General features: G+C 47.6%; 1 protein-coding gene and 1 long non-coding RNA gene across 10 annotated transcripts in view; one reads left to right on the top strand and one right to left on the bottom strand.

Annotated features, from left to right (window-relative positions):
• LOC120604315 (uncharacterized) overlaps window positions 1–3318 on the bottom strand; it is a 43223-nt gene extending 39905 nt beyond the window's left edge. For both annotated transcript variants that reach the window (XR_005653308.1, XR_005653307.1), the window contains exon 1: window positions 3213–3318. This is a non-coding gene — a long non-coding RNA (uncharacterized LOC120604315). The remainder of the gene's footprint in view (window positions 1–3212) is intronic.
• ELF4 (E74 like ETS transcription factor 4) overlaps window positions 3184–13463 on the top strand; it is a 36905-nt gene continuing 26625 nt past the window's right edge. For 5 of the 8 annotated variants that reach the window (XM_039864974.1, XM_039864973.1, XM_039864970.1 and 2 more), the window contains exon 1: window positions 3378–3595. The gene's annotated coding sequence lies outside the window, so the exon portion shown is untranslated. Of the gene's footprint in view, window positions 3312–3377; window positions 3596–13463 lie in introns of those variants that run through there. The other 3 variants (XM_039864975.1, XM_039864972.1, XM_039864969.1) reach the window with 1 other exon arrangement.

Below are 13463 nucleotides of genomic sequence, written 5' to 3'. Positions count from 1 at the left end.
CAGGACAACAGACTGTCACCTGGGGAGGGAGTTATCCTAAGGAATTCTTCTAATTTGTAGCTACTCAACAATCTTTTTCCAACAAACACTGCTTATGATGCCCAGCCACAAACCTGGGACTTAGAGCTTTCTGTCTGTCATTGGATCTAGCTAGGGTCTCATCATGTAAACCTAATAGAGGTAAACCTGGAGTTATTGAACATATTAACAGAGGCATGATTTCTGGCTAGATAGAAATTTATAGGGGGCTTTACAGGTGGGAGGGTTCCTTTTAAACTATAATTTCTCTCTTGGCTTTTGAATATGCTTCTCATTCTGAAAGTCTGGTTTATGGTGTTTATGGTGGAAAGTAAGGGCCATGGCCACAGAAACTGTGGCACTGTGGTATTTTGTTCTGGTCACAGGTTTGAATAGAATTTTTTTAGGCTAAGGGGTTAAGGGAGGAGGGAAGCAATCAGCCATTTTGTCTCCAAAGAACTTGGGGTGATCTAAAGAACATAGGCTGTCAAGTACTGCTTAAAAGAGGGCTGAAAAAGTTGCCAAGGTGATAAGGCAGGTTAAGTGCAGAAGTGAGGAGGTGGCCCTACACAGGCCATGGGCAGTCAGGAGGCCCCTTTTCTCCTGGAGGACCCAGGTTCTGAGGCCTGAGAGGACCAAGTAGGGGTTGGAGAGTTGGGGGAAAACAGGACTGGAAGGAGATAAACTGAGAATACACACTGGATGGCATGGCCTGGGCATCCACAGGGAACTCGAGAAGGGGAATTCCTGCCAAGTCAGAGAATGAGCCATTGGCAGAGACAACATGGCTGCTGTCAGGAGTGGTGATCTCAGCCGGCTGGCCCCACCTGGCTGGGGCTCACCCCATGGGTAAGTGGAAGGGCAGGGAGCCAGGTGGGAAGGCCTGGTAGGCTGGAGAGCACCAAAATCATGGGGAAGGGCAGCCTAACTGACCTGGAGCCATGGAGTCAGGAAGGTCATTCTCATGGCCCATGGCTCTCCAAGGCAAGGTTGGCACAAGATTTTCATCAAGGGGGTGGGGCTTACTTTGGCTGTAATTCCCAGATCATGGGGCTGTAGTTAGTTCCAAGTGGCTGGGGATAGTGAGAATTTACAGGATTTACACAAGCTGTGGGCTCCAGGTCACTGGTAGGCATTAGGGCTAGTCACTGTGAGCTGGTCAGTACAGTGCTGTCCTCTTTCCCTGCCCTTTCAAAGAGGAAGACTTCTGCTCTGGCTTTTCCATGCCTTAAAGCTTCATCCTTGGTTTAAACCACAAACAATCACAGGAGGGATCCACCATTAGTCCTCTCCAGCTTCTGGCCTGGCCCTGTCAGACTTCCCCCTATCCCAAGCTAGGTAGAGAAAAGTGAAATGAGGACAAAGATGATGCTGAGGGTAGGTAAGCTTACATTTATTAAGGAGTTACTAGGCACCAGGCACTGCCATAGACGTAGGTTACCTTATTCAGTCCTCACCACAGCCTTATTTGGTAGGTTCTCAATGTCGCCAATTTAAAAATAAGGAAAGTGAGGCTTAGAGAGTTTAAAGTGACTTGCCCCAAGACAAACAGCTGCAATAGGAATCCATATCTGTCTGTTGTTAGAGACGACTGAATTCTTAGCAAAATGGGAAAGGGTGTGTGTGTGTGTGTGTGTCCACTAGTGAGTTTCAAGGTCAAGGCCAGCAGAGAACTCTGTCCATCCCCTGGAGAAAGCATGCCCACTTAGGAAAAAAAATGGAAATTTGCTCTTGGTGTTTATTTCAGGGACTTGGCTATAGGTAGCCAAGAAGTCAAGGGCCAGTGCTGCAGTGCAGCCCCTAGGTCCTTCTCTGGAAACCTGGAATCTGAAGCTGCCTTCACCACCATCACTCACCACCACTCCTGTCCCCCAGTCCTGTGCCACGAACTATCCTTTCCTAATTCTGGGGAAGCAATCTGATACTGATGGCCTGAGCAGGTCCTTGAGCTTCGGATCCTTTAGCCACCCCCGCCTCTCAGAGGTACTTCCTTCCTTGGGTCCTCTTCAGTTTTGCTTTCTGCCAAGGAGATGCTTAGGCTGAGGCCTGGTTAGTACTTTCCTCCAGATCATGTAGATCTATAAGGAGTGACAATTCCCAGTGCCTCCCTCCTAGTCTCCTAGCTATGGGACCAGATGGGAGGACTGGTGTGGAGGCTGAGGCAGATCAGAGGAAAGAGCAAGGAGGAGAGAGAAGGGAAGACTGGGGTTCAAGTGGGTGCCTCAAGCAGAGCAACCTGGCTTTGAACAGAATGGGACATGACCTTTCTCCCAGCACCTCAATTTCCAATGCCTTTGCACCTGCTGTGCAAGCCCTTCTTTCCCCAGCCCTTAACCTATTCATATCCTTCTGGCCTCCCCAACCAGGAGCCCTAGGTCAGCCCAAGTTCAGGATGCATTTGGCCCAGGGATTCTGCAGTGTTTGGCATCTGTTCCCAGACTATATCCTCTGTTCACCTTATGGCCTGACCCACCCGCTCAGCCCACCCTCGGTTCAGGTCAGCACACAGCAGACGCTCAATAATCTGGAGTGCAGGGCTCCAGCCACAGGCTTTGAATGAGTGGAGTGTGAAGGCCAATAGGGCTGGATGAACCATCCAGAATCTCCGGGGAATGGAATTCTTTCGGAGGCACTGTGTGGGGGGCTTCCCGCCAAGAAGGGCCCCACAGGGAGCTGAGAAGCTCCGGGACTCGCCGCGCGGGAGCTGAGTTGTGGAGGGCGCGGGCCAGGGCGGGGCGCGCGCCGTGGGCTCTGAGGCAGCCCAGCCCTCGCTGTCGCCGGGGGCGAACGAGCCGTGAGGGGAAGGAGAGGCCGCGCGGGCCCCTGGCACAGCTCCCCTGCCGTGCTGGCGACTGCGGCGGACGGGGAGTGGAGGGGCGCTGTTTCCACCAAGACGCCTCCTCCCTCCTTCGCTCCCTCCCCCACTCCGCGCGCCCGCGGTCCCTCCCGTCGGTCCCTCCCTCCGGCTCTTCCCTCCCTCCCGCCCAGCCTCCTTCACTCCCGCCCTAGCCGCCGCCTGCGGGGACGTGTGTGGCACTGTACAATTTCCCCTTTTGCTCGGTCGTCTCAGCGCAGGTCTCCGTTGGCTTGCGCCCCCTCCTCGGGCGCCCCCGCCGCCCAGGCCGCCGGCCTGGACCCCACCCAGCGTCCACCCTGCCCCCCGGAGTCATTTTCTCTGAGGCGCCGCCGTTCACCTGGTATTTGCATCTCTCCTTCCAACTTGCCATTGGCGGCGCGACGTGTGGGAGAGCCTTGTGCCTCGCCCGCCCCGACCGGCCGGCCCCCGCGCTGAGGTGAGTCACGGGCGCGGGGACGCGGGGGCAGGCGGGCAGGGAGCAGAGGAGGGAGGGAAAGGGGGAGGGGGACGCTGGCCCTAGCGGCCGCGGCGACCGACTGGGCGCCGCGCTCAACTTCCACTTCTCCTTTCGTTGGCGCCGAGGTCCCGGCGCCACTTGCCCGGCCCGGCTTCCAAGAGGAGAAGGCGGGCTGGCGGGGCTGGGGCCGTCTCGGCCCCCGGAACGGGGAGGGGAGCACGGCGAACGACCCCGGCCCGGCGACTGAGCCCACTTCACCTCAGGTACTTCGATGGCGCGGATTTTTCGAGCCTTCAGGGACCTCAAAAAGTTTGCCTGAGGGCGGGATATGAGGCGCCGGGGCCCCGGAGTGTAGGTGTTGAGGACCCAGGGAATGAGGGGAGAGCCACGGCGTGTCGAGACCCTCCCTTTGCTTCGCCCCACCGCGTGTGCGTTAGGGAATCCGGGCTCCTGATCCCGGTTAGAAGCGGGAATGATTTTCTGAGTCCGGGCCAGTTTTCCCGCGCCCTAGGCAGGCGGGTTCCTTGACAAGGCCTAGCTCGACAGCGGGTCTCCCAAAACGCTGGGTTCGCGAGGGCAGGAGGTTGGGCCAGACTGTGGTGAGGCTGTTAGATCCGGCGGCCCGTAGGGCTTCTGGGGCCGGGCGACTTAAGGTAAAATACACGCGCGCGTGAACACACACACACTTGAATAATTGTATCGCCGAAATAGAGAGCCCTTGGCTGGGGGCCGGACTTTGCGTGTGAGATAGCCGCCAGCCTTCCCTCCCGCGTTCCCGCTCTCCCGGGTTCTTCCGCCTCTCTCTTCCCTCCTTGGCTGCCAGCAGCGAGAGTCCGCAGCCACGCAGCGCGCGATCCCTTCCGACAGCGCCGTACTTCGGAAGACTGCTGAGGTAGTAGTGATTTTATGAATTCCTGGTCCCTCCGCCGCACCCTAATTCTGCCGCCCTTTCCTCACGACTGTGTGAGGGGACATGGCCTTTCTGACTTCCTGAACCCTTGGAGCCTGGCTTAGCCATGTTCTCCCTAGCTGCTCCCACCACCACCACACCCCAGACGTGGGATTTGATGGTCGTTTGATTACTGCCCCTCATCCCTCTGCCTGAGATTTAAGGCCTGTCTGGTCTTGCAGCTTCTTCTGGTTAATGTTTGACAGTTCATTGTAGCTAATCATTTTAATTAGCTCTTAAAGTGGGGAGGAACAGTTAACCTTGGACTTCTCGATTTTTGCCTGGTGGGGCCTCAAATGGGAGGAGTGCTGTGGAGGTGGGGAGGTAGGAGCGGAAGTGAGGTCACCACCCCAGGGCCTAAGCTACCACTGCTGGGCCCCAACAGCTGGTGGGAACGCCCATCGGGGACTCACCCCCTGTGAGCTGACCCCTGGCCTGAGTATCAGGTGGGGGGGGGGTGTGAGTGAACAGATCTAGCTCTCCTTTTTGGCACTCAAAATGCCCAGGGAACAAGTATGCCTGGCAAGTATGCCTGCAAATCCCTCCCCACAGTTAGTTACACAGAGTTTGACCAGTTGTAAAGTGCTTTCTACCATTAATTCAGTGGACCCAGAGCAGAAAAGCCTAGCAAGGAGCTATTTTGAGTTGAGTGAAGGACCGAGCTATCCTGGAGGACTTACTATCCCCGAAAGTGTGGGGAAGAGGCCGCCGTGCATGTAGTTGTCTCTAAACCTAGGTTCAAAGGCTGGGATGTCTTGTAGGGGTAGGGGGAAAGGGGAGCAGGCTCCACGTTGCCATTCTCACCCAGCCTCCATCATGAGGCGAAGGAGTGGCTTGTTTGCAGCCTTGTCTGGCATCCCTCCCACTGCTGCACTGTTTGTTGGGTGGTTGCTCAGGAACTGGTGCCCACCCCTGGACAAGCCGGGGGTTTGAAACCCACCCTCCACTTGCCTAGAGCTAAGGTAGCAAGGTTGCTTCTGTTGCCTCTCTCTTATATTGGTAGTTAAAAATTAGGGCACGATGGTCTGTTGTTCATGAACCTGATTGATAGGATGTGCAAAATGTCCCAAACCTGCAAAAATCAGGACTTTTGTCTCCTAGAGGCCCAGCCAGATGAAGGCTGAGGGGTACTGCTTTACTAGAGACTGCTTTACTAGGCCCTGCTCGTAAGCTTGGCCTTGGTCCTCGTCAATCCCAGCCTCCAACTTTCTCATTTTACCTCCAATCCTTAGAGCCAGACTGTCTGGGTCTAAATCCAACTTTCATATTTACTAGTCGGGTGATCTCAGTCCATTGTATACCTCAGTTTCCTCATCTGTCTAATGGGACCCACCTCATAATATTGCGCAGAAGGTTGAATACATTAATACACATAAACTGCTTATCAGAACAGTTTGCGGCACACAGTAAGCGTGGGCTAGCATGATGATATTGCCTAATGCAGTGCCTAAAGCTCAGATTCAACTCAGCAAGCATTTTCTGAGAGCTAATCTCAGGACCAGTCACCAGTAGTAGTGAGGAAAATGTGTCGGTGAAGGAGACACCACCTGCTTTCAGGGATTGTGTATGTGGTTGGTGTGGGCTGGAGATATGGTGGGGGATGTGGGAGGGGCTGGGGAGAGTGGCTAGGTCGTCTATATAAATAACCATAAGTCAAAGCTAAGCTCCAATCCTTGAGCCAGTGCAGGGAGCTAGGTACCCCAGACTTGGAGGCTTCTCCTTGCCTGAGGTCCCTGGCTGAGTTCTGGGCTAGATGCCACTCCCCCAATCCCCCACCCCTTGCCATCAGAGGCCTGTCCTGGGATTTGGGTGAACTACAGGGAAAAGAAGATCTGGTTCGTGCACGGGCTGCAGGTGGCAAGCATTCAGTGGTATCATTTATTGGTTCCAGGACAGGCTGGCATTATTTAGGGCCATCCCTAAACACCCCTGTAGCCCCAGGAGTGGCAGGACCCATGCCTGTCATGCTCCCCATCCTCGCGCCTCCTGGAAGTCCCTGCAGAGCTGGGAAGGGCCTTGGGCAGCCTCCTATCCTCAGGCTTGGGCCTGACCCCAACCTGAGCTTGGTTATCTCTGGGATTTCTAAGCTGCAAAGAGGTTTCTGGATTCACTGCCGGTTTATTCTCTTTGTGGTTTACAAACTGAAAACTAGTTCTGCAGGGGAGAAAATAAACTCATCCGAAGTACCCAGAATCCCATGGGTGCATTCCTAGGGGTCAGAGGCTTTTCTCATCAACACAAACCTGCCTGCAAATCTCGGGCTGCTGAGCCTTGCGTGGCCTGTAATGGTGGTCCTGCCACTAATGCCCTGTAGCCCCGGCCCTAGCGTTGGTTGCCTAGGAACTGCTGGTTGGAAAGCTTATGAAGGTTCTGAGTTCATAAAGGCTGCTGAGTTTTGATTCAACAGACATTTATTAACACCTACTGTGTGCCCAACCTGTGCTTGGTGCCATAGGGGAGGTGAGTGAAGGAGGCGGCGGGGGAGAGATGACTAAGACACAAAATAATCAGAGGCAGGACAAGCAGCCAGGTCAGTGGCTGGTTAGGTGCTAATTGTGCTCCTTGGAGTAGGGGCCAGAGGTGGTCAGGGCTCTGAGGTCAGCAGTAGCTGGAGGAGGGAGGCAAATCTTTATGAGGGAGGCAGCTCGAGCTAGTCCTTGAAGGGGGATAGGGCAGTGCGGGAGAGATTTGGCTAGGCAGAAAGGGGAGAAAAGATGCCTGCCTTTCTCTTCCATGGCTAAAGACTGACCTTAGAAGCCTGGATAATTGGCGAATGCACATCACATAAAAGACCAGGTTAGCGAGTGTGAGTGTAAACCCCAGTCTCCACTCTAGTTGATATAAAGCGGCTAGCCCAGACTAGGAGCCCAGCCCGTATTGTTAAGATACAAAGGGTGGCCAGGCTTCTCTGCCTCCCAAGCTGAGGGGATTTCATTTTGACCCACCCTCACCCCCACCACACACACACACACACACACACACACCTGCCTTTTACTGCGCCACTGCAGCAGCATGCGCTACCTGGGAGCCCTGGTGAGAATGGGGGAAAAAAAATAGGGGGGCACCAAGGGGCAGAAAAACTGACACGACACAGGTGTTCATAGCAGGCATAGGCTGGTTGGGTACCCCCTTCCCCAGGCTTCTGAGAGTTCCCTGTAAGCCCAGAGGTTCAGGTGGAGGACAGAGATTTTCATTTTCTCATCCGAGAACCAAAGGATCTAGGGCAAAAACTGGCCATATATTTGTTCTGCTGCTTTTGTATCTTTCATGAGTAGGCATAGAGGTTGACTGGCCCTTGTTGAGTTTTATTGGATATAAGCACCTGGATACACACAAAACCCCCATGCATCACTTTTCTTCTTTCACTGCCCTCTTGTCTCGCCCCTGCCCCGGCACATTGCAACACCACAGGAATACGCCAGAGTGCCCTGACTTCTTGGTTGGGAAATTGTGTCCCGAGGTAAGTTTTTTTGCAAAGAGACCCCAGCCTACTCCTAGGGTAAGGAGGAGGTTCAGGCAGCAAGGAAGGATGTTTCATACAGAAGAGTCTGCAAGGGAAAGTGCCAGGACATTTCTGAGACCAACAAGCAAGAGGCTAAGCAGCTTGCCCAGGATGAACAAGCTGCGTCTTAAGTTTCTACCTTCGTGATGGATCATTTTCTCATTCCAGTGCTGGCACTTCCTGCTTCTCAGCCCCTGTCCTTCCTGAAGCTACCTTTCCTCTTCTAGTCTAACTCAATATTGTTCCCAAGAAGTATATTGTCTAGAAGCAGGAAAGATCATAGGCTTTCTGCATTCATGTTCCAGACCTACTACTTACTGGCTGTGTGACTGTGGGCTTGTCACTTAACCACCTTGGGTCTCAGTGCCCACCTCACAGCATGAGAATGAGGGTTAAAGGAGATAATGCATGTAAAGAACTTAGCATAGTACCTGGCACATAGTAACCACCCAATGAGTGCTAGCTGTTATTATTTCTGTGGCTATATTATTATTGTTGTTGTTGCTATCATTTCCCATCACACACCTTTGACTTTGCTAGGCTACAGGGATCAAATCAACTGCTTCTCTGGCAGCTCTGGTAGGGCACACCATACCTATTCCTAAAATCAAAAAAAAAGATTTTCTAGAACTTTCTACTAACTTTTGTTAACACTTCCATCACACAGGAAAAAGGAGGGGATGGGAAGAAGAAGATGTGTGTGTGTGTGTGTGTGTGTGTGTGTGTGTGTAATATATAGTCTTTCTGAAGTGACAGGCAGTGCCATAGTGAAGAGTGAAATTCAAGTCTTTTATATTTTTATTAAAATTGCCATCTTTATCTCTTCATTACTTTCATCTTGAGTATTATTTGCTTCAGGAATCACAAGTTAGTTCCTTTGAGAGCAGGTCTCACTTTCCACCCCAGGCGAGTATTTAGCAATCATGTTTGTTGTTCTTACGCTACTGAATGTAGACTTCTGGGAGCCAACTGGCCAACATTGCTCACTTTCTCCCTCCTTCGTTAGAAAAGATGATGGGTCCATTCTAGGCCAGTGCCTAGAGGTCTGGGGTTGGGGCTGGGGCAATGCCTTTGCCCAGAAGAGTTCCTAGGAGGGCTGGGAACAGTCTCATTCCAAAGGACTCCCAGAAGGTAACTTAGAGGTTTCATCTGCTATCAAATAGATTGTGTTTGCTTGAGGAGCCTGTGGCCATCCACAAGGCCTAGGATAAACTGGATCACCCTTGGACCACACTTGAGCTACTTTACTCAGTCCTTTGGTCCCCATCTCTCAGGTTAGAACTGCTAGGCCTCAGGGAATGGGAGAGTGGGCAATTAGTCTCAATCTCCCCAAATTCCTAATGACCTGATAACAAGGAGATACTTAGACATACATTTAAGAGATAATGTGTCTTTTTTCCCATAATGCCCTCAGAGGCTAAGAGAGGCTAGTTCGGCTCTGCTGATTCTCTAAGAATCCATGCACAGAAATCACCTTTCTCATTAGCTGATCACTGTCTTGATGCCATGCTAATCTTACACACACGCGTGCGCGCGCACACAAACACACACACACACACACACACACCAGGCCCAACCCCTGCTCTGAAGAATTTAAACCCAATTTTAGAGTAGTAGCAATGCATATGCACTTAGCCCCACAGTGGGCAGGAGCTGAGGTGCCAACCAGCCTATGGCATTTAAGATTTGTTTATTGAGTGATGATGGGGCCCATGGCTTATCTAGAACAAGATCATTCTTCTCCTCAGCTTCACTGGGGAAGGCTTCCTGTGGTGAGAGGGCAGATGGCTTTTCAAAAGAGGAAGGAGAAAGTATTGGCTGTGCTATAGGGGACATTCCAGGCTAGGTGGGACAATAACATTGACATGAGAGTGAGCAAAAGATAACACAACACAAACTCACTAGAATCAGTACACTCAGTAAGTCTCAAGGTTCAGAATTTGTCTCTGCTGGTGGCACTGAGTATATTTTCTAGGAGGGCATTGGTGTTCTTGCTTCTTTTGTCTTTACTGCTGTTATAGAATAAAATTCTATATAGTTAAATTACATTGCAATGTGACTTAATAAACACTTAGAGTGTTTGCTGCTGCTGTTATTTTATCCAATGTGGGAACCTTTTCCTTTCTCTTTGTTTAAGGGCTTTATTGAGGTAATATTGACATACAAGAAACTTCACATATCTAAAATGTGCAATTTGATAATATTTGACATATGCATATACTTGTGAAACCATCATCCCTGAAAGTTTCCTTGTGTACCTTTGCAATCCTTTGTTCTCATCCTGAGCAATAACTTATCTGTTTTCTGTCACTATTGATTAATATGCATTTTTAATTGAAATATATTTGACACATAATAATGATTGTGTAAATTTAAGGTGTACAACATGTTAATTTGATGCGTTTATATACTATAATATAGCTGCCATTATGACATTTAGCATTCTTATCACTTTACATAAATATCTTTTTTTAGTGATTGAAATAATTAAGATCTAGTCTCTTAGCAAGTTTGATGATTATAATACAATATTATTGTCCTATACTCACTATACTGTGCACTAGAGCTCTAGAGCTTATTTGCTAGTCATTGTAATAGTTTGCATTTTTTAGAATTTTATATAAATAGAATCATATATCATGTACTCTCTTTTTGTATGGCTTCTTTCATTCAGCATATTTATTTTCAGATCCATCTATGTTGTTATATACATCAGTATTTCATTCTTTTTTATTGTTAAGTACCATTCCATTGTATGGATATATCATATGTTGTTTGTTCATCAGTTGATGGACATATAGTGGATCTCCCACCTCACCCCACCCCAGCCCCTGCCAATTTTTGGCTATTACAAACAAAGTTGCTGTGAACATCTGTGTATAAATCTGTCTATGGCTATATATGTCCTTTTTTCTTGGTTATTTACCTAGGAGTGTATTGGGTGGATCATATAGTAGTTGTAGGTTCAGCTTTTTAAGAGACTGTCAAACAGTTTTTGTAAGGTGGCTGTACCATTTTACATTCCCATCAGCAGTGTATGAGAGTTCCAGTTGCCCCACATCCTCATCAAAATTTGGTGCAGGCAGACTTTTTAATTTCAGCCATTTTAACAGGTGGGCAGTGGTATTTCATTGTGGTTTTAATTTGTGTTTCCCTAATGACTGATGATGTTGAACATCTTTTCATGTACATACTTGTCATCCATATATCTTCTTTGGTAAGGTAGCTGTTCAGAGCTTTTGCCCATTTTGAAATAGTCTTGTATTTTTTTTTTTTTTGTAGTTGAGTTTTGAGAGTTCTTTATATATTCTGGATGCATGCTATGCAAAGATTTTTCTCTGAGCTCGTGGCTGGTCTTTTCATTCTCTTCTCAGTGTCTTTGAAAAGAGGAAGTTTTTTTTAATTTCAGTAAAGTCTAACTAATCAATTTTTATTTCTGGTGCTTTTGGTGTTATATCTAAAAACCCTTCCACCTAGCCTTAGGTCACAAATATTTTGTCTAATGTTTTCTTTTAGAAGTTTTATAGTTTTAGGCTTTATATTTTGGTCTTTGATCAATTTCAAGTTAATTTGTCTGTATGGTAAGGAGTATGGATCCAAATTTATTATTTTTCTTTTTACATATGGGTATCCAATTATTCCATCACCATTTGTTGAAAAAACCTATTAGTCTACTGCAGTTGTCCTTTTTTATGTGGGCTTGTCTCTGGATTCTATATTCTGTTTCATCGATTGATCTACTTGTTTATTTTTATGCCATTGCCAATTGTTTTAATTACTATAGCTTTATAATCTTTCTTGAAATCAGGTAGTGTTAGCCCTTCAACTTCGTTCTTTTTCAAAGTTATTTTTGCCTATTTTAAGTCATTTGCAATTCTGTATGAATTTTAGAATCAGATTGTCAATATTATCTCGTTTTTATACTTGAATTTATCCTATTTACATTAATTGCTATAACAGATATGCTTGGCTGTGCTTTTGTGATCTTATTTTATAATCATAGATGACCCTGATGTTACTGTCATTTTAGAAGATGTTTAATCTTTCCATTGGTATTCTTAGCTAAAAAGTTCCTTAACTTTGCTGTGCATTTGCAAAACAGGACTATTTATTTGCCCTTCATTTATAACTCATTTTTTGTAACGCACCGAACCGATATTTATGGCCTTTTATAAATATCTGAATATTATACCTGTAAAAAATTGATTGGCTCCGTTCTAAATTATAGTTATATATGTTGCTCCTAACATTCTTTTATTTTTTTTTATTTTTATTATTTGTTATTTTTTATATTCTAGCCCCATTTCCCTACTCCCCTCCCCTTTGGCAACTATCACCTTGTTTTCTATATCTATGAGCCTGTTTATGTTTTGTTTTGCTTATTAATTTCTTTTATTTTTCTGTAGATGTCACCTATAAGTGAGATCATACAGTATTTGTCTTTTTCTGTCTGATTTATTTCACTTCGCATAATACCCCCTAGGTCTAATCATGTTGTTGCAAATTGCAATATTTCATTCTTATTTATTGCTGAATAATATTCCATTGTGTGTGTGTGTGTGTGTGTGTGTGTGTGTGTGTGTGTGTATGCATATATATTTTAAAGGCATCTCCATACTGTTTTAAAAGGTGGTACCAATTTACAATCCCACCAACAGTGTATGAGAATAATCCATTTTTGCTGAATGGGTCTATGATTATCTGCTCCATACATCATTTTATAGATGCCAATCGTATCCCTTTCCAACCTTGTCTGTCTAGACAACAAAAGGCCTCTTAAAAAAAAAAAGCTTATCCTCATATAGTTATCTTCACACTCCATTCTCTTGGATTATTTTAGGTCTTAGAACTGATCCAGCATCATGAAGTCTTTCCCAAGGGTTCACTAATCAGACCAGCACGCATTATTCCTGGGGTGGAAACACTGGTTTTGTACTGCCTTCATGATGCTGTGTGGAATAAATGACTCTAGCTGGTATATGTTTCCCCTAACAGGCTTGCAGTAAAAGGAAACAATTTTTGAGCCTGGAGACCTTGCCCCCTAATTCTATCCCTGTCCCCACCCCTAGACTATTTCTATCAGGACCCAGTGTCTCTTTTCTAGAGACCTTACTCAGGCTTAAGATTTATATGGATTTAATTCATGAATGCCCATACCTGTGTTAGAGTCAAGGAAAGATGAGATAGGCCTTAATCCCATGGATTTTACTGCCTGTTGGGGAAGCAAGACATACACATGAAATAATTAAAGAACAGTTCAAGACTTGTGAGATTAAGAGATCTTATGGTGGAATTTAAGAGGCATGGGAGTCAGAGAAGGGGGCTCCATGGGTGTATACTCTAGTTATTAGGGTGTAACCAGCTCCATGGGTTTGGGGAACCTGGTTGGGACCCTTCTGGATGCGCACTATTTGATTAACCTAAACAGAGCAGCAAGGACATGGCAGGCCTGAGAAACTCTGTGAATGAGCCTGGAATGTTCCCTCAGGGGATTATGAGAAGACCACTGGGCTTGAAGCCCAGCCTTGAGTTGAGAAATCATGGGAAACAAGGCTGAGTAGGTAGGGTGGGGTCAGACTATGCAGGACCTTTGGAAACCAAGCAGATGAGTTTAGACTGTAAAGCTCTGCGGAGTACAGCTGATGTGGCCACAGCCATAGATCTAATAACTATGTGCCCT

Source organism: Pteropus medius, unplaced genomic scaffold, assembly GCF_902729225.1.
Source record: "Pteropus medius unplaced genomic scaffold, Ma_sr-lr_union100, whole genome shotgun sequence".
Classification (NCBI taxonomy): domain Eukaryota; kingdom Metazoa; phylum Chordata; class Mammalia; order Chiroptera; family Pteropodidae; genus Pteropus; species Pteropus medius.
This window is presented reverse-complemented; position numbering and strand designations above follow the sequence as displayed.